At 39.1% G+C, this 18,966-nt stretch overlaps 2 long non-coding RNA genes across 2 annotated transcripts; both read right to left on the bottom strand.

Moving 5' to 3' along the window:
- Nucleotides 1–2,693: 2,693 nt before the first annotated feature.
- Nucleotides 2,694–8,531, bottom strand: LOC140857904 (uncharacterized). The gene is made up of 2 exons (XR_012141352.1): nucleotides 6,791–8,531; nucleotides 2,694–3,086 (listed from the first exon to the last, which is right to left on the bottom strand). It is a non-coding gene; the product is annotated as an uncharacterized lncRNA (long non-coding RNA).
- A 1,812-nt stretch (nucleotides 8,532–10,343) lies between these two features.
- On the bottom strand, nucleotides 10,344–18,248 carry LOC105044751 (uncharacterized). The gene is made up of 3 exons (XR_012141351.1): nucleotides 15,586–18,248; nucleotides 11,055–15,215; nucleotides 10,344–10,974 (listed from the first exon to the last, which is right to left on the bottom strand). It is a non-coding gene; the product is annotated as an uncharacterized lncRNA (long non-coding RNA).
- Between the last annotated feature and the right edge of the window lie 718 nt (nucleotides 18,249–18,966).

The following is an 18,966-nucleotide window of genomic DNA, read 5'->3' as shown; positions in this document are numbered from 1 at the left end:
GGACTACATGGCTTAAAATTTTTTAGCATTACAGTGCGAGTCATTGGACAGCCTCGGTATGCAGTTCTCGGATACGAAGGTGAGAGTTCTGCTGTGCGTCTTTTGGTAAGACTACGAAAATTAGTTTATGTTGTTTGTGTTATATTTTTATTTTATATTTTATAGTATATTGACTGTTTTATTTTTATTTTGTAGACTGATTCTATGTCGGATCTTATGTTGGACGCTCGTCGTGCTTTATCTACGACTGATGAGGACGAACGAATTCGGATACCGCATGAGATAGAGAGAACAAGTTCCGGAATATTAGTGGCGATTGGTGTTGATCCATATAGCTGTGTCTTGGTATGGAGCAGCCGATGCGCCAGATATGAGATATACACCGTCACCATATATTCCATATATGCCATCACCGCATATTCCGCAGATGTCATCATTAGATGCTGCACAGATGCCACCGCCTTTTGATCCAGAGATGGCAGCGCCTTCTTCTTCTTACATCCCTCAGATAACATCACCGGGTACCAATTTGCTACATGAGTATAATACTTTCTTTTCAGGCCCATCCGTGTATCCAGATGAGAGGGTTAAGCGGGTTGCTCAGTCCGTAGATAATCCGACAGCATCAGTTATTTCTGAGCAGCATGACCAGCAGACCTCCACTGATATAGGGAAGGAGCCATCACAGCAGGAGCAGGAGCAGCCGTTGCGGACCTTCCTGAGAAGGTTCCAGCGACCACGGACATCACGATGTCCTTGTGGAACTTAGTCTTTTTTAGATTTGTACTTAATATTTTTGAAACTTTTATTGTACTATTTTTGTACACTTGACATTTTTATTCTATTTAGTATTATTAATTATTTATTTTATTTTATATTATTTAATTTCAAATGATCGGATATTATGCTTTGTGAATATGGATACACATACTCTAATGTGTCTTAGAACATTAGGAGAGAAAAAGTTATGCTAAAAAGATTATAGAAATTATAACGTAAATAATAATAATATATCAGATAATTTAATTATATTTTTAAAATATCTAAAAATAAGTTAAATCAGAGAAGTTGGTGGGGAACCATCAAAGTTCAAACCGATATATGAGATGAATCGGACCGCACTGATACATCTCAATCTGGTACGGGCACAAACAGCTACATACAGTGCGGTATGAAAAAAAATAATTAATTAATTTAAAATAAAAAATAATTTGAAATGATATTTTTTATTTGAATTAAAATTAAAATTTTAATTTTTTAAAATTTAAAATTATAATTTTTATTTTTTCTCGTTTCTTTCTCATTTTTTCTTTTTTACGATATTTTTTATGTTTTTAATTTTTTAAGAATTTTTTTAAAAAAAAAAATTTTAAATGAAAAAAATAATTTAAAATTATATTTTTATTTAAATTAAAATTAAAATTTTTATTTTTTAAATTTTAAAATTATAATTTTTTTTCTCATTTTTTTCTTCTTTGTTTGAAATATTTTTTAAAAAAATTAATTTGAAATGAAGAAAATAATTTGAAATGATATTTTTTATTTTAATTAAAATTAAAAATTTTATTTTTTTTTAAATTTAAAATTATAATTTTTATTTTTTCTATTTTTTTTAATTTTTTACTTTTTCATGACACTTTTTATTTTTTTTATTTTTTTGACATATTTTTAAAAAAAAAATAATTTGAAATGAAAAAAATAATTTGAAATGATATTTTTTTATTTTAATTAAAATTAAAATTTTTATTTTTTAAATTCAAAATTATAATTTTTATTTTTTTCTCATTTCTTTTTCATTTTTTCATTTTTATAATATTTTTTAAATTTTTAAAAATATTTTTTTTAAAAAATTAATTTTAAATAAAAAATAATTTAAAATGATGTTTTTTATTTAAATTAAAATTAAAATTTTATTTTTTAAAATTCATTCAAAATTATAATTTTTATTTTTTTCTCATTTTTTATGATATTTTTTATTTTTTTAATTTTTAATTTTTTTTTCAAATATTTTTTAAAAAAATTAATTTTAAATAGAAAAAATAATTTAAAATGATATTTTTTATTTAAATTAAAATTAATTTTTTTAAAAAAAATTGATTCAAAATTATAATTTTTATTTTTTTCTCTTTTTTTCCTTCTTTTATGATACTTTTTTTAAAAAATTAATTAAAAAAAATTAAAATATGAAATGATAATTTTTATTTGAATTAAAATTAAAATTTTTATTTTTTAAAAATTTAAAATTGTAATTATAATTTTTTTAATTTTTTATGTTATTATTTTATTAATTTTTTTAAAAAAATAATTTAAAACTAAGATACTTAAAATTTTTATTTTAATTAAAATTAAAAATTTTATTTTTTATAAATTTAAAATTATAATTTTTATTAAAATTATAATTTTTCATGACGTTTTAAAAAATATTATTTGATTTAACGATTTTTTTTTTTCATCTACGTAAAAAAATAAGTAGAATGAGGTGACGACGTGGACATAAAAAAAATACCATTTTATATAATATTTTATTCTATTTGCATCATTTTAATAAAGAAATTAAAAATTAAATTATTTTTATAAATAATTTTTTTAAATTAATTAAGTAAAGCACTCGGGAATCCGCCTCATGGCACGTCATCCTCAGTTGCATATAGTTTTGACAAATTCATGTCCTTGCGTCTTCATGGCCGACAAAATTATTTCGGACGGAAATTTCGCAAAAGCTATAACACCATCAGTTTTCACAGAAGACATTAGACAGTTTATCCAATGCACGACACTATTGCAGAACAAGAGGCATCTCCGCTGTCACGACAAATTGCCTTCTCTTTTAATAGTTACAGAACAAAGGACTTCTTGGTATTGTGGTGCTGGTAGCACCAACCTTACGGACGGCTCCTCAAGACATGTACGACATCTCGCAAAGGACAAGTCAGAACAGCTGGTTTTTAAGCTGCGGAGGACTCAGGTCCTGTGCGCACAGGACAGTCAACTCCCTTACCCAGCGCAAGACACTGCAAAACACCTTGGCATCTCCGCTGCAATGATACACCGTCATCTCTCCGTAAGTTCACATTCATTAACGCCACCTGTATGTTTACCAAAAAAATAATATAAAAAAAGCCACCTGCAAAAAATGCGTAGTATACGGTACTTTCAATTTTCACATTTGCAAACTATTTAAATGGCATATGTGGAAAGGAGAAAAAAATGACCAGCAATAATGGAGATGATAAATCTATTTACTATCAAAATTACAAATCTAATCGTCACTAGTAGCATAAAACAAAAGAAAATTTAACGTGCACCAGAAATAATGTTCAAGATACAGTCTTTGAGAAGGGAGTATTTCATGCACATATATCAAATGTCGCTAATTCATCTACTACACATTCACACATATATAGACCTACTACAGCTAAAAACAATAGAAGAAAAGGCTTCAAGCCAGCCTATAAACTAGGCTTTTGTCTGCAGAGCTCAAGATTGGCTGCTGTAATATAGTAGTCATTTCACACAAAACATTTCCGCAAACGTAGCTTAACGTAAATACCGGCGTAGGACCCTTTTGTCATAATGTGTTCTACAAAGAATAATTCCTACAAACATTTTTGAAAGCATACTGCCTGCCAGATCGGCGAACAATCAGGTGGAACGCCGTACCATTCTCAAAGCCCAAAAATTTTTCTGGTGATTCCCGATCATCCTTGTCTGAATTAGCTTTTCAATTACTTCCTGGTAAACCTGAACCGACAAGCAACCGCAAATCATCCTTCTAAAGATATAGCCAGTCACTAACAAGATCATGTTTAATACATACTTGACATTTACTTCCACATCTCTGATAACGGTAGCACCGCCACCAGATACTTCGGCCCATATATCCACTTCCTATGACATAATTTTTTTTAAAAAAAAACGATTATACAACTCTAAAACAAACTACTCGAGTCTCAGTCATCCAGAATATCTTTTACTCTTCACCCTTGCTCCAAAGTTCTAATTGAAGGGCTACAGTAGTTTATAGACAGGTAAATAGCAAAACCATCTACTCAGTCTATCACACTCCACTCTCTAATTAGTTCCCTAACACTTCCAATCCACATCTTAAACAAACGTCTCCTTCTCGGTTTATTAAGTCTATGAGATTTATATTTCAGAAATTCATGTATGAAGGGTAATCTTTGAAACTACCAAAAGTATTACATTTAAAAACAAAAACCTAGGCGTCATTCTTGTTTCCCGTTTTACTTTCAACTCCTGCAACCAGATCCACAATGGTACCTCCAAAACTGCTTGTTTTTGCTAATTCAACAAAATACAGCCTGTGAACATCCATCCACAGAAAACCTTGCTCGAATCTTCTATTTCATGTACATAACATGTTGCTAATACTAACATTAACCTTCACTAGTTGCTTCATTATAAGAATTCAACACTTATCTTAAAATCATAAGAGCGTTGGATTAAAAAGAAAAAAAAAACACGCACACAGACAAAAGTAATTCAACATTTCTCAAAATTTGTGCTTTGCCAGAATATTTTATATCTAATATTTGCATATGGATATCCACAGGAATTATACATATTATTTCAATTTCATGAATAAACAAGTATGCCTGAGTACATGAACATATGTATGAGTTTGTATATATGTACGTTACATAAGTAGGGGAAAAAAAAAATTCCTTCATGTCATATGCAATTTAAAGCCGTGAATTAAAAATTGACTTCAGTGAATAGATCCATACATTCAGATGGTCCCAAACTATGGAGTTCCTCAACATGACTGTGACATAAAAAGCAACCAATCAATAGGGAAAAGAACCGAGAATTGATCTTCACAAATGTAGAACATATTGCAATGACAGTAATGAACACAAGCTTCAAGTGCATGCAAATGAGACACATTACTGGCATGCAGTAACAAAACATCAAATGCCACCCAAAAGCTAAATAAATGTCTAATGAACATAAAAGCGAGAATCAAACAACAAACAACATGTGAAACTAAAAAACAAAAGATACCTGGGCCATATTACATGGTTAAGGGCAACAACCTAATCTTTTTAATGTTAGTTTTTACTTCTGAATTTTGACAATGATGGTCACAAGCTTAACAAAAACTATCAACCTACGAGTTTACGAAATCATATATCCAACAACAAGAGAAGCATGGCCAGAGCAAATGCACTATGTCGTAGGGCTTATTCTCTAAATTTCTAAAAGAAATACAGTATCATCTAAAAATTAACCTAAATTTCAGAGGAGTTGAGGAGAATGCCTTTGCCATCAAAATGATTGCATAACAGGAAAAGTACTGACTGCAGCCGCATATTTTTTTTCCTGAAGCCCCATATGAATTTCCTGTCATTTCAACCACCATAGAGATTCAAATTCACAACTGAAAATGACCAACAAGAAGACGGGCAGAACCAGTATGAAGAAAATACTTCCAGCTGAATGAGATAAAAGTACACAAAAATAACAGGGAGACAATGGAGGAACAACTTGGTGAAAAGTTACCATCAATTTCATTGTTCTGTCTGTTCATAGACAGTTTTCCATGGTCTCCACATAGTTTTCCATGTCATTCCCACCTCTTTGGGACCTCAATGAGTTTCCAGAGAGACACTTAAGAGCACATGCAAGATGATCTCCAGTGACCATGCCAATAACTACATATCCACATTTGAGAAATTTTTTCTAGAGAATTGATAGTTATCCTTAATCACAAGCCTTCAATTGATAAAAACTTTCCATAAGCCACAAAAACAAAACCAGTCAAATTTATCCATCAAGCCACTGTATAGATTTACTTCAAACTTCTTATCTCTACAGCTATGTTTGCTAAAACTAGCTAGCTTTGCAGTTGCATGCACAACATAAATGCCATATGAAAGCACACCTGCTCAATAATAAGACCTGATTGCATACTAATGATGCACAACCACATAATAACAAGGGCACGATGGCATTACCCCATCACTCGATAAACATATCATTTGCACACAGTACACGAACAATCATCATACAGGAACAACCATCATAATATTTGTTATTTTAAGTCTTTTGATGTCAAACTGTGAGGCCATAACTCTGGAATCAAGAAAGCTCTCCAAAAAGACAAAGCAGAATTTACAGCTGGTTGCTAGATTAAAATCAAAAATCTGTGCTATGATGCCACATCTTAAGCACCACAATTTTACAAATAAGGAAGAATGCCACAAAGCCTAGAAGGTCTAGAATATTTGTCATTATTAAATACCATGCAGCCTCGAGGAAACCTACAGTCCATATTCAATTAGCAGCTGCTAACAAATCGAAAGAACCAACCTCTCCTCCCCTTCAAAAAAAAGGGAAGAAGAAAAGAAAAGGAAAAGAGAATAAGACACCGACAACAATAATAGAAACATCAGCACTCTGGCATCCCCTATATTCTGAAAATATTGAGATGAAAGAAAAGACGATAAACTATTATCCACCCAACAACACAATCTCAAGGCATTACATAATGAAATTCAACAACACAAGCAGGAGAGCAGTAGGCGTAACAAAGATTATATCGATATAAGAATAAAGAAAAATTAAGATGATGAAAACAGGAAAAAAATAACAAAATTTACATAGGCATTGGAAAAGATAAATTTCCGTGGATCAAGAACAGAAGCGAAAGTTAAATAAAAGCCAACACAAGCAGCTCCACAAACAGATCAAGATAATATAACTCCCGGATCTAATAAAAAAGATAAGGACTCAAACCCTAACAATTCAGCAGAGGGTGGGAACTCACCTCCAAAAAATTCTAACAGGGCCCCTTCATATGAGACAAACCAAGTCGTCTTGCCTCAGGCTCTCCATGTGGAAGCCTAACCACTCTGAGCTCTCGCTGAGAGAAACCAGGAAGTGATGTGGAGGAGACTCGGGACGACTGACCTTGTCTTCTAGGGTTAGGGCTGGAGATCAGGCTCTTGGGAGGACCAGCTATGTAGATTAAGGCAGGGATAGCAGCCATTGCAGCCTTCAAAGCTCATCATCAAGGCACCGCGCAGGAAGAGCTTCGGGCCGGAGAAGTTCATCCTCAGGGCGCTGGGCCGGAAGAGAGCAACGCTGCAATGGTGCCTGAGGGAGAGGCCGCGGGCAAAGCACGGCCATGGGATCTTGGAAGCTCATAAGGGCACTAAGGCCAGAAGAGCTCCGCAAAGACAGCGATGGCGGCAGAGGGAAGCAACCGGTCGATGCAGCCGTGGGGTCTTGAACGCTCATCAGGGCACTGCGGCCAGAGGAGCTGTGCGAAGACAGCGACAGCGGCGGAGGGAACGGCAGCCACCAGATGCGGCGATCCGGTCTTGGAAGACCATCAGGGTGATGAGGGGATGCGGCCATTGAGTCGGATTGGAGCAGGTTCATAAGGGCGCCGGCTGGAGGAAATCACCAAAAGGCCTAAAGGATGGCAGGCCAATCAACGCGACCATGGGCACATCAGATGCTCATTTCATTAGAGCCATGGAGCCGGAAGAAACAACGATGCGGCGGTCACGCCGGCGGAGGGCATGCCAGCCAACCGACATGGCCATGGGCATCTTGGATGCTCCTTAGGGCACCGGGCGAAAAGAACCAACGATGATGGCGATCGCGGCGGAGAGCATGAAAGCCAACCGATCTGGCCATGGGTGTCTCGAATGCTCATTGGTCATTACCCTCCGGGCCAGAAGAGCCAACGACGATGGCGATGGCAGCGGAGGGCATGGCAGGCAAACGACAGGGCCATGGTAGCGTCATCAGAGCGGCCGGGGCCATGGAAATGGCGGTGGATGGAACGGCGGCCAGCCGACACGGCCATGGGCGTCTCGGATGCTCATCAAGGCATGGAGGCGGGAAGAGCCAACGAAGACGGTGATGGCAGTAGACGGAGCCATAGGTCTTATTAGGGCATGGAGGCATGGAGGCGGGAAGAGCCAACGACGACAGAGATAGCGGAGGAAGGCACGGCAGCCTACCGTCTTGGCCACGGGCATCTCGGAGGCTCATCAGAGCGCCGAGGCCAGAAGAGCCAAGGAGGATGGCCTCGGCGGCCAATTCCTCGGGCATCGAGCCTTCGGACCATCTTAAGGAGGAAGAGCTCCGCGACGGCAGCCACAAGAGCGGCCGAACGCAGAGGGCCGCCCGTCGCAGGCGACGAGCGCCTCGAGGCGACGGCAGCGGCGAGAGAAAAAGGGCGAGAGGAAGACCAACTTGTAGCAGCGGAAAGTGTCCCCGTGGAAGGACATTTTGGTCATTTCATGAGTAGGTCGGTTACTGTTCCTGTGGAACCCGTGCTAGGAGAGCTGGTTTCTTGAGGCATCGCCTCGACGTCTTTTCTTTCGGGTTCCAAAGCGACTGGGGTGAAGAGAAGAGCATCCGCATAAATGTTTCCCCACCCCACCATCTATGATGTGAGCGCGGTGGGAGTACTGGATGAATTTTTTTTTATTTTTATGTAGTTTGAGATTTTTTTTTTTCTCACTAATCCTGAAATTTTATAGAGAAATTCCAACAGCTCGAAGTCTTGAAGATGATCTCTCCGTCCTTTTTTTTTTTTTTTTTTTTCTTTGAGTCTCAAACAAGTGATCTCTAAGTCTAAGCAAAGATGTGTGGCCATTTAGATGCCTAATACATAAATATAAAGAAGCATCACGGTAAGTCCTGAAGATACTTCTTCTAAAGTATATATTCATGACTAACCAGCTGTGCTGACCCGAGAGCAATATTGCCTGTTGTTTGGTAGCCCAACGTGAGAGATTCTTGTCTAAAAGAGAGAGCTTTTTATTATTTTTTTTGAAATAAAGGTCATTATGGAGGTGCATCCACCGTGTGCGTAGTTGTAGGTTGGATGTCCGCTAGATATTACTTCGAGGGTATGGCAACAATATTTGGAAAGAGGTTGAACCTCTATTCGAATGTAGATGAGTGGTTCAATGATTGCTAATAAACTAAAAGCCCAGACTGAGTGTTAGACCAAGTTTTTGAGAAGAAAGAAACTATTTATTTTTTTAAAAATATTTATTAAAAAAAATAAAATATTTAATTAAATTTATTTTAAAAAATAATTTATTTTTAAACAGTAGCAAAAATATTTTTTTTTATTGTAAAAATAAAAAATTATTTTTTTAAGATAAAAATATTTTTACTCAAAATCATTATTTATCGTGACTATCTCTATTTCTTTTTATCTAATCCTCTCATTATTTATAGTATTGGCTCTTGAGAAATTTAACTTCAATCTATTAAGTTTTAAAAGCGTTTTTGGAGAACAAGTGGGATCGAACCTTTTTTAGCCTGTAAAACAAGGAGAGTCCTTTAGCAATCACAGCAGGCACATCTAACTAATCATGGAGCCAAGACTATACCCTTAGCAGCCTGTTTAGCCTCTATGGATGTTAGACGTTTGGAAGCAGTTAATTGGGCTCTCGTAACCTGTGATCAGCCAACGGATAATTATTTCAAAACCACCTTCAAACCAAACCTTTGCAGCCAATAATTCCTCCTCATGGTGCTCTTAGCTTGGCCCCTGAGCCATCATGATGACTTGCAACGCTAGCACCAAGTCTGTATCTTTTGGCCCCAGTTGTCAGACTCAATCAAGACTGTATATAACCAAAGGATGGACCTCCTCAATTCAGGCCATGCAATCGCACCCGTCATGCAATACATGCACAATCATGATTACAAGACCAGACATTTCCTACCCAGTCTTGATGAGATAGAACCGCATTGAGTAGAATCTCATTTAAATGCAGAACCTCATTTTAAATGTAGCAAACAAAGTCAAGGCTACAACACCAACGTACCTGGAGACGCTACACCCCAGCCTGCTATATCGAAAGAGGCACATACAAGTATAAAACTTTTGTAGTTGTGAAAGACAATATAAACTCGATAAAATTTCATTTACTTTGCAGTCATACGACATTCTGATTATTATAATTAAGAGATATACTGAATGTCTCGGTGCGGGACCTCGGCAACATAAGCCTGCCGATCCATTACATTCCAAAACACAACACAGGCATTGAAAGAAAACATAGTGATATCACAGGCCTCCCAATATTCCCTGTAAGATTCATACAAAAAAAAAAAAAGAATCTCCTTTATGATGCAGCATCAAAACAAACGACATTTTAAAACAGATACCAATAGCACCATCGGTTTTCAAATCAGTTCAAAGGATGAGAGGAACATGAAATGAAATCCATGGCCACACCCCATTTAGTCCTACGAAAGTAGGCATAGAAATAAGAAATAACTTAAAAATGTATGGCCATTCTGCAAATAATATTGTATCCATGAGAAAGGCTCCTAATCCATGAAAAGCACAAACAGTTCATAAAAGCTTTAGTATCCCATGCCAAAGTAAAACAGGAAAGGCTACCTGTCTTATTCTGATTACATACCTTGAATTCAAAATCCAATTTCCAAGTACAATGACACACTGAAACTTTAGCCGTCTCCGTCTCTTCCATAAACTTGATAACACTTCACATCTTCATGAATTTATTTTGCAGAGCAGATAAATGCAACAATCAGTCTCCAACCATCAGCAGAGAAACAACCACCCACAAACTTGATAGCACCTCACAGCTAAATGAATTTATTTTGCAGAGCAGAGAACTACAGTTATCAATCTCCGCCACCAGCAAAGAAACAACCACCCATAAACTTGATAACAGTTCGCTGCATCATTAATTTATCTTGCAGAGCAGAGGAATATAATCATCGATCTTCAAGCATCAGCCCTAAAAACACCACTACTATAAGGAAGGTTTGGCAATGGTATGGATAACAATTTCAAAAGTAAAATTTCACTTTCCTTTTTTGGGATATCTGTAAGAAACACAGCAACAGCAATGGCCCTCCCTTCTGGGATTTTTGTGGTCTGACATGAACTTTGCAAAAGGACTCCAGAGACATGGTAATCTTGTTCCGGTTTCTCTTTTGCTTTCAACTCACACAAACAGATCCACTTCAGTGCCAGTGAAATGTACTGTTTTGTTGACAAGTTTAAGAAAATACAATACCTAAAAATCCATTAACAGAATGTCTTATCAGGCTTTTCAACTTGATGTACACAACATGTTGCCTAGCATTAGCCTTCACTCACTTCAGTTCTTTCAACATTTTCACCAGGGTGTGTGTCCCGCAGGCGCAGGCGTGCATGTGTGCGTCTGAAAATGCCAACTTTATCAAACTTGAGGTCTAACCAGCTTGTTCATCGTAACATCACGAATCAACAACATATTCACATGGCCATTGGTCTTTTGGAAATTATCAGCCGCACACCAAGAAGTTCCTTGATATGACTGTTTGTACAGGACTGCTTGTTTGTACAGGAAACAAGCAGTCCTGTACAATTTCAATGATCACATATTCACATGGCCGCACACCAAGAAGTTCCTTGATATGACTGTTACAAAAAAACAACCAACCGAAAGAGAGAAAAATTGCCAGGAATCGGTCTTCAGGACTACAGAACATGCAAGGACATGGGATCTTGAAAGCTCATCAGGTCACTATGGCCAGAAAAGATTCAGAAAGACAGCAACGGCAGCAGAAGGAAACAACCGGTCAATGCAGCCATGGGGTCTTGGAAGCTCATCAGGTCATTGCGGCCAGTAGAAGTTCAAGAAGACAGCAACAGAAGCAGAGGGAATGACAGCCAGCAGATGCGGCCATGCGATCTTGGAAGACCATAAGGGTGCTGAGCAAATGTGGCCATTGGGTCTTTTGGAAATTATCAGCCGTGAAGATTTAAGAGAGGATAAACATGGCCATGGCAATGCAGCCATCAGGTGTTTTGAGCTTTATCAGGCTGCGAGGCTTAACAAGGCCATGGCATCCGAAGAGCCACCAAAAAAGGCACCGGCAATAGCACTAGAGGGGAGAACCACCAACCACCACGACCATGCGTATCTCGAATGCTCATTCATGCCCCGAAGCCAGAAGAACCAACCAACACATTCCAACGCAGAGTCCTTTGGATGCTCGATGCACCGAGGGTGGCAGAGCAATGAAGACGGTGATGGTGATGGATGGAATCGACAGGACAGAGCCAAAAGACAAAGGCAATGGAGGCGGATGGAACAGCGGCCTACCGTATTAGATGGTCATCAGAGCACCAATGCATGAAGAGCCAATGAAGGCGGCGATAGCGGCAGAGGGATAGCAGGTCACCCATTCTTCAGCAAGAGGGTCTTAGATCCATCAGCATCTTGAAGCCGGAAGATCTCCATATGCGGCAGCCCTAATCCTTTTAATGTTGGATTTTTCTCCCAAATTTTCACAATGATAGTGACAAGCTTTACAAAAAACATCCTTCTTGCAGTATATGAAATCATAAATACAACAATTAAAAAAGCATGGTCAAAGCACATGTATTATCTCATGGATCTCATTCTATAGATTTCTAAAAGAAAGTTGCATGGAGACATCAACATGAATTTTGCAGTAGTTGAAAAGAATTATGTGTAGTCAAAATGATGGCCTAACTGGAAAAGAACTAACTCAATCCAACAATTTTTCCCTGAAGCCCCAAAAGAAACCCCCACTAAAAAGATAAGGTGTGAGTGACTAGAGATAAGGCACACCACAGTCACAGTAGTGATCCAAATTCAAAACTTCAAATGATCAAAAAGAACACGGATAGAGAAGAAAAAGCTTCCAAAATAACAGGTAGTATGAACAACTTGAAGAAAATTTACCCAGAATTTCCTTTCTTTTTTAATCTATCAATGTACAGTTTTCAGAGCGTAAGCCTTGGGGCAATATATTGCTCCATTGTGGCCTAGAAGTCACAGATTCGAAACACAGAAAGAGCCTCTCACACGAGGGTAAGGCTGCACACATTTGAGCATCCGTAGACCCCACAATGGTGGAAGCCTCATGCACTAGGCCGCTCTTTTTCATTAGACAGCTTTCAACGGTTTCCATGTAGCCTTCCATTTCGTTCCCACTATAGAAGCAAAAGGAATGCGACCCCAATGAGTTTCCTAAGAGACAATAGCACATGGAAGATGATCTATACTGATTATGGTGATGAGATAATTAACTACATATTAGCATTTCAGAAATACTCTCCAGAAAAATAATTGCATATCCTAAATTGCAAGCTTCCAATAAAAGAAACTTTCAAGAACCCACACCAAAAAAGCAGTCCAATTTATCCATCAAGCAACTCTATAATCAACTTCATACTTGATATGTCTATACATATTTACTAAAATTAGCTTTGAAGTTCCATGTAAAACATAAATGTCGTATGAAAGCACGAACACAGTAGGGGCAACTGCATGGTTGCATTGCACAACTGCAAAAAAAATGAGGGCATGATCGCATTCCCCCATTACATGATAAACATATTGTTTGTATATTATATAGAAACAATCATCATTATAATTGTTATTCAAATCTTTTGACATCAAAAATATGATGCCAGAACTCTGCATCAAGAAGCCCCTACAAAAGGACTGAGCTGAATCTTACAGCCGGTTGTTAATAACCCCTGATGCCAAATTTCGACAAACAATTTTACAAAAGAAAAAAGAAAGGCATGTAACCTGTAAGGCCTAGAATATGCATCATAGTTTAAAAGACTGAGCAGCCCTAGTGAAACCGTGCAGCTTGTATATAATCGTCAGCTGCAAATGAACAGAAAGAAAAACCCCTACAAACCCCTACAAATGTTAAGACAAATAGAGAAGATGATAATCTTTTATCGACAAACCAACATAGCCTGTAAGGCACCTAAATATAACCTAATATATCAGAGCTACATAATGAAATTCAACAATAAAGACACCATAGCAGTAGAAATATCAATGATTACAAGAACAAAAGATCTATGATGGTATAGCAAGAAAATTTTTCCATGCATAAAAAAATGAAAAGGAAGCTGCAGTACATCTAGAAAAGAAGTGAAATTAAAATAAAAATCAGACACAAGCAGCTCCTGAAACAGATAACATTGATATAACTCCTGTATCTAATCAAAGTGATAAGCACTCAAACCCTAAGAATTCAACCAAGGATGAGGGCTCACCTTCTCCAAACTTCAAATAGAGCTCTTCCCTACAAGACAATCTGAGCCCCCCGGCCTCAGGCTCTCCATGAGGGAGCCTAACAAGACTGAGCCTTCATTGAGAATGAGGGAGCCAGGTGGAGGAGGCTCGGGAGGACTGAGCTTGTCTTATAGCATTAGGGCTGGAGATGGGCTCGACGGAGGAAACAGCCAGATAGATATGCCATAAGGCAGAAGACGCAGCCTTTGAATCTCATCATCAAGGCACTGTGCAGGAAGAGCTTGGGATTGGGGACGCTCATCCTCAGTGCACTGGGCCAGAAGAGCAAGTCTGCGATCTTGGCTTGGGGAACGGCCACCACCTAAAGCACGGCCATGGGATCTCGAAAGCTCATCAAGGTACCATGGCCAGAAGAGCTTCACAAAGATAGCAATGGCAGCAGAGGGAAACAACCCGTCAATGCAGCCATGGGGTCTTGGAAGCTCATCAGGTCATTGCGGCCAATAGAGCTTCGAGAAGACAGCAACGGCAGCAGAGGGAACGGCAGCCAGCAGATGAGGCCGTGCGATCTTGGAAGACCACCAGGGTGCTGAGCAGATGTGGCCAATGGGTCTTTTGGAAATTATCGGCCGCGAAGATTTAAAAGAGGATAAACACGGCCATGGCGATGCAGCCATAGGGTGTTTTAAGATTTATCAGGCTACGAGGCTTAAAAAGGCAATAGCATCCGAAAAGCCACCAAAAACAGCACCGGCGATAGCACCGGAGGGGAGAACCGCCAACCGCCACGAAGATGGGTGTCTCAGATGCTCATTCAAGACCCAAAGCCGGAAGAACCAACCAACACGTTCCAACATAGAGTCCTTCGGATGCTCATCAATGCACCGAGGGTGGCAGAGCAACGAAGACGGTGATGGCAGCGGATGGAACTGACATGATGAACAGCCAAAAGATGACAGCAATGGAGGTGGATGGAATGGTGGCCTACTGTATTGGATGGTCATCAGAGCGCCAATGCTGGAAGAACCAATGAAGGCAGCGATACAACGGAGGGATAGCGGTGGACCCATTCTTCAGCAAAGGGTCTTGGATCCATCAGCATCTTGAAGCCAGAAGATCTCCGCATGTGGCGGCCCTAATCCCTTTTAATATTGGATTTTTCTCCTAAATTTTCACAATGACCGTGACAAGCTTTACAAAGCACAAGTATTGTGTCATGGATCTCATTCTACAGATTACAAAAAGAAAGTTGCATGGAGACATCAACATGAATTTTGTAGTAGTTGAAAAGAGTTCTATGTGTAGTCAAAATGATGGCCTAACTGGAAAAGAACTAATTCAATCCAACGATTTTTCCCTGAAGCCTCAAACAAAACCCCCACAAAAAATGTAACGTGTGAGTGACTTGAGATAAGGCACACCACAGTTACAATAGTGATACAAATTCACAACTGCAAATGATCAAAAAGAACATGGATAGAGAAGAAAATGCTTCCAAAATAACAATAGTATGAACAACTTGAAGAAAATTTACCCTGAATTTCCTCTCTTTTTTTAATCTGTCAATGGACAGTTTTCAGAGGGTAAGCCTTGGGACAATATATTGCTCCATTGTGGCCTAGAAGTCACGGATTCGAAACACGAAAACAGCCTCTCACACATGAGGGTAAGGCTGCACACATTTGAGCATCCGTAGACCCCACAACGGTGGAAGCCTCATGCACTAGGCCGCTCTTTTTTATTAGACAGCTTCCAAAGGTTTCCATGTAGCCTTCCATTTCGTTCCCACTATAGAAGCAAAAGGAATGCAACCCCAATGAGTTTCCTAAGAGACAATAGCACATGGAAGATGATCTCTACTGATTATGGTAATGAGATAATTAACTACATATTAGCATTTCAGAAATACTCTCCAGAAAAATAATTGCATATCCTAAATTGCAAGCTTCCAATAAAAGAAACTTTCAAGAACCCAGACCAAAAAAGCAGTCCAATTTATCCATCAAGCAACTCTATAATCAACTTCATACTTGATATGTCTATACATATTTACTAAAATTAGCTTTGAAGTTCCATGTAAAACATAAATGTCATATGAAAGCATGAACACATAGTAGGGGCAACTGCATGGTAGCATTGCACGACTGCAAAAAACACAAGGGCATGATCATATTCCCCCATTACGTTATATTTGTATGTTATATAGGAACAACCATCATTATATTTGTTATTCAAATCTCTTAACATCAAAACAATGATGCCAGAACTCTGCATCAAGAAGGCCCTACAAAAGGACTGAGCTGAATCTGACAGCCAGTTGTTAATAACCCCCGATGCCAAATTTCGACCAACAACGTTACAAAAGAAAAAAGATAGGCATGTAACCTGTAAGGCCTAGAATATGCATCAAAGTTTAAAAGACTGAGCCGCCCTAGCGAAACCATGCAGCTTGTATATAATCATCAGCTACAAATGAACGGAAAGAAAAAAACCCTACGAACCCCTACAAATGCTAAGACAAAAAGAGAAGATGATAATCTTTTATCGACAATACAACATAGCTTGTAAGGCACTAAATATAAGCTAAAGAGTCGTATATTAAAGCTGCATAATGAAATTCAACAATAAAGACACCATAGCAGTAGAGATATCAACGATTACAAGGACAAAAGATCTATTGATGGTATAGCAAGAAAATTTATCTGTGCATAAAAAAAAATGAGAAGGAAACTGCAGTCCATCTAGAATAGAAGTGAAATTAAAATAAAAATCAGACACAAGCAGCTCCTGAAACAGATGAAATTGATATAACTCGTGTATCTAATCAAACTGATAAGCACTCAAACCCTAAGAATTCAGCCAAGGATGGGGCTCCCCTTCTCCGAATTTCAAATAGAGCTCTTCTCTACCAGACAATCTGAGCCCCCCAGCCTCAGGCTCTCCATGTGAGGGAGCCTAACGAGACTGAGCCGTCGCTGAGAACGAGGGAGCCAGGTGGAGGAGGCTCGGGAGGACTGAGCTTGTCTTCTAGAGTTAGGACTGGAGATGGGCTCAACGGAGGAAACAACCAGATAGATTAGGCCATAAGGCAGAGACGCAGCCTTTAAATCTCATCATCAAGGCAGAGACGCAGCCTTTAAATCTCATCATCGAGGCACCACGCAGGAAAAGGGCACTGGGCCAGAAGAGCAAGTCTACGATCTCGGCTTGGGGAATGGCCACCACCTAAAGCAGGGCCATGGGATCTTGAAAGCTCATCAGGGCACTAAGGCCAGAAGAGCTTCACAAAGACAGCAACGGCAGCAAAGGAAACAAACCGGTCGATGCAGCCATGGGGACTTGGAAGCTCATCAGGTCGTTGCGGCCAGTAGAGCTTTGAGAAGACAGCAGCAGAGGGAACAGCAGCCGGTAGATGCGGCCATGTGATCTTGGAAGACCACCAAGGCAACCGAAGATTTAAAAGAGGATAAACAAGGCCATGGTGCAGCCATCGGGCGTTTTGAGATTTAATGGCGTCCGAAGAGCCACCAAAAATAGCGCCGGCGATAGCACCGGAGCGGGGAACCGCCAACCGCCACGACCATGGGCGTCTCGGATGCTCATTCACGCCCCGAAGCCGGAAGAACCAGCCGACACGTTCCAACGCAGAGTCTATCGACGCACCGAGGGCGGAAGAGAAACGAAGACGGCGATGGCGGCGGATGGAACCGACAGGACGAAAAGCCACAAGACGATAGCAATGGAGCTGGATGGAATGGCGGCCTAGCGTATTGGACGCTTATGAGAGCGCCAATGCTTGAAGAGCCAACGAAGGTGGCGATAGTGGCGGAGGGATAGCAGGGCCAACGAAGGCGGCGATAGTGGCGGAGGGATAGCAGGTCACCCATTCTTCGGCAAGAGAGCCTTGGATCCACCAGCCTTTTGAATCTAGAAGAGCTCCGCGACGGCGGCGATAAGGGCCGCCGTCCACAGAGGGCCGCCCCGTCGCAGGCGACGAGCACCTGGAGGCCGCGGCGGCGTCCACAACGGCAAGAGGAAAACAATTTATCGTCGCAGAGAGAGACCCTAGGGCATGGGCGTGTTGATCATTTCCTTAGTTAGTGGTTTCTACTTTCCGTGAAACCAAGGCTTCTCCAGTCTTCGGCTCGTCGGTTTTCGGCGTCTAAAGGCGACAAGTATCGAGAAAACCACCCACATACATAAATGTTTCATACTTTATAGCTTTGGCACATAATGTATTTTGATGGGAGGCCAAACCCTTCGATGAATATAGATCAATGCAGTCAGGAGAAAAAATAAATAAAGACTGCTAGGCATCAACACTTTTCTTTTTAAAAATTTAAAATTAAAAAATTATTTCTATTTTTTGATTTCTTTTTTTTTTTTTTCCAAATTTTTGACAGACAAATCTCGTTTCGCAGCTATTGCTGTCTATGCTTTTTTCTTCTTTTTTTTTTTTTTTTATTTTGACTGCAGAGGGAGGGGTCGAAGCTCTTCCACTAGGACCATATTGAAATCATCTTGTGGATGTTTCTCACACTCCCCATCCAACCAAGATGTTATAGCAAACATAAATATAGGACACACAAATTCGTACAACCACACAAAATAAAGAAGAGAAGAAAAAACAAACACAGGATTTACGTGATTCGGTTGAAAAATCTACGTCCACAGACAAGACACGAGAGAAAAATTTCATCATGATGAAAAAAGAGACACAATCATTCAAGAATTCTCTAAACCCTAACCGCAATTTGATTTTCCAAATCTCACTCAAGAACTCTCCGCTACCATCACAGATCTCTCAAAATATTTAATTCAAGTCGCAACGCCGGCTTTTCAGATTGGATCATAGTTCGAGCCCATAAAAGATATCCAAAATTCAAACCACATTAACACAAGATATAGGTGAAGG

The sequence above is a fragment of the Elaeis guineensis genome, chromosome 5 (genome assembly GCF_000442705.2).
Source record: "Elaeis guineensis isolate ETL-2024a chromosome 5, EG11, whole genome shotgun sequence".
Classification (NCBI taxonomy): domain Eukaryota; kingdom Viridiplantae; phylum Streptophyta; class Magnoliopsida; order Arecales; family Arecaceae; genus Elaeis; species Elaeis guineensis.
This window is presented reverse-complemented; position numbering and strand designations above follow the sequence as displayed.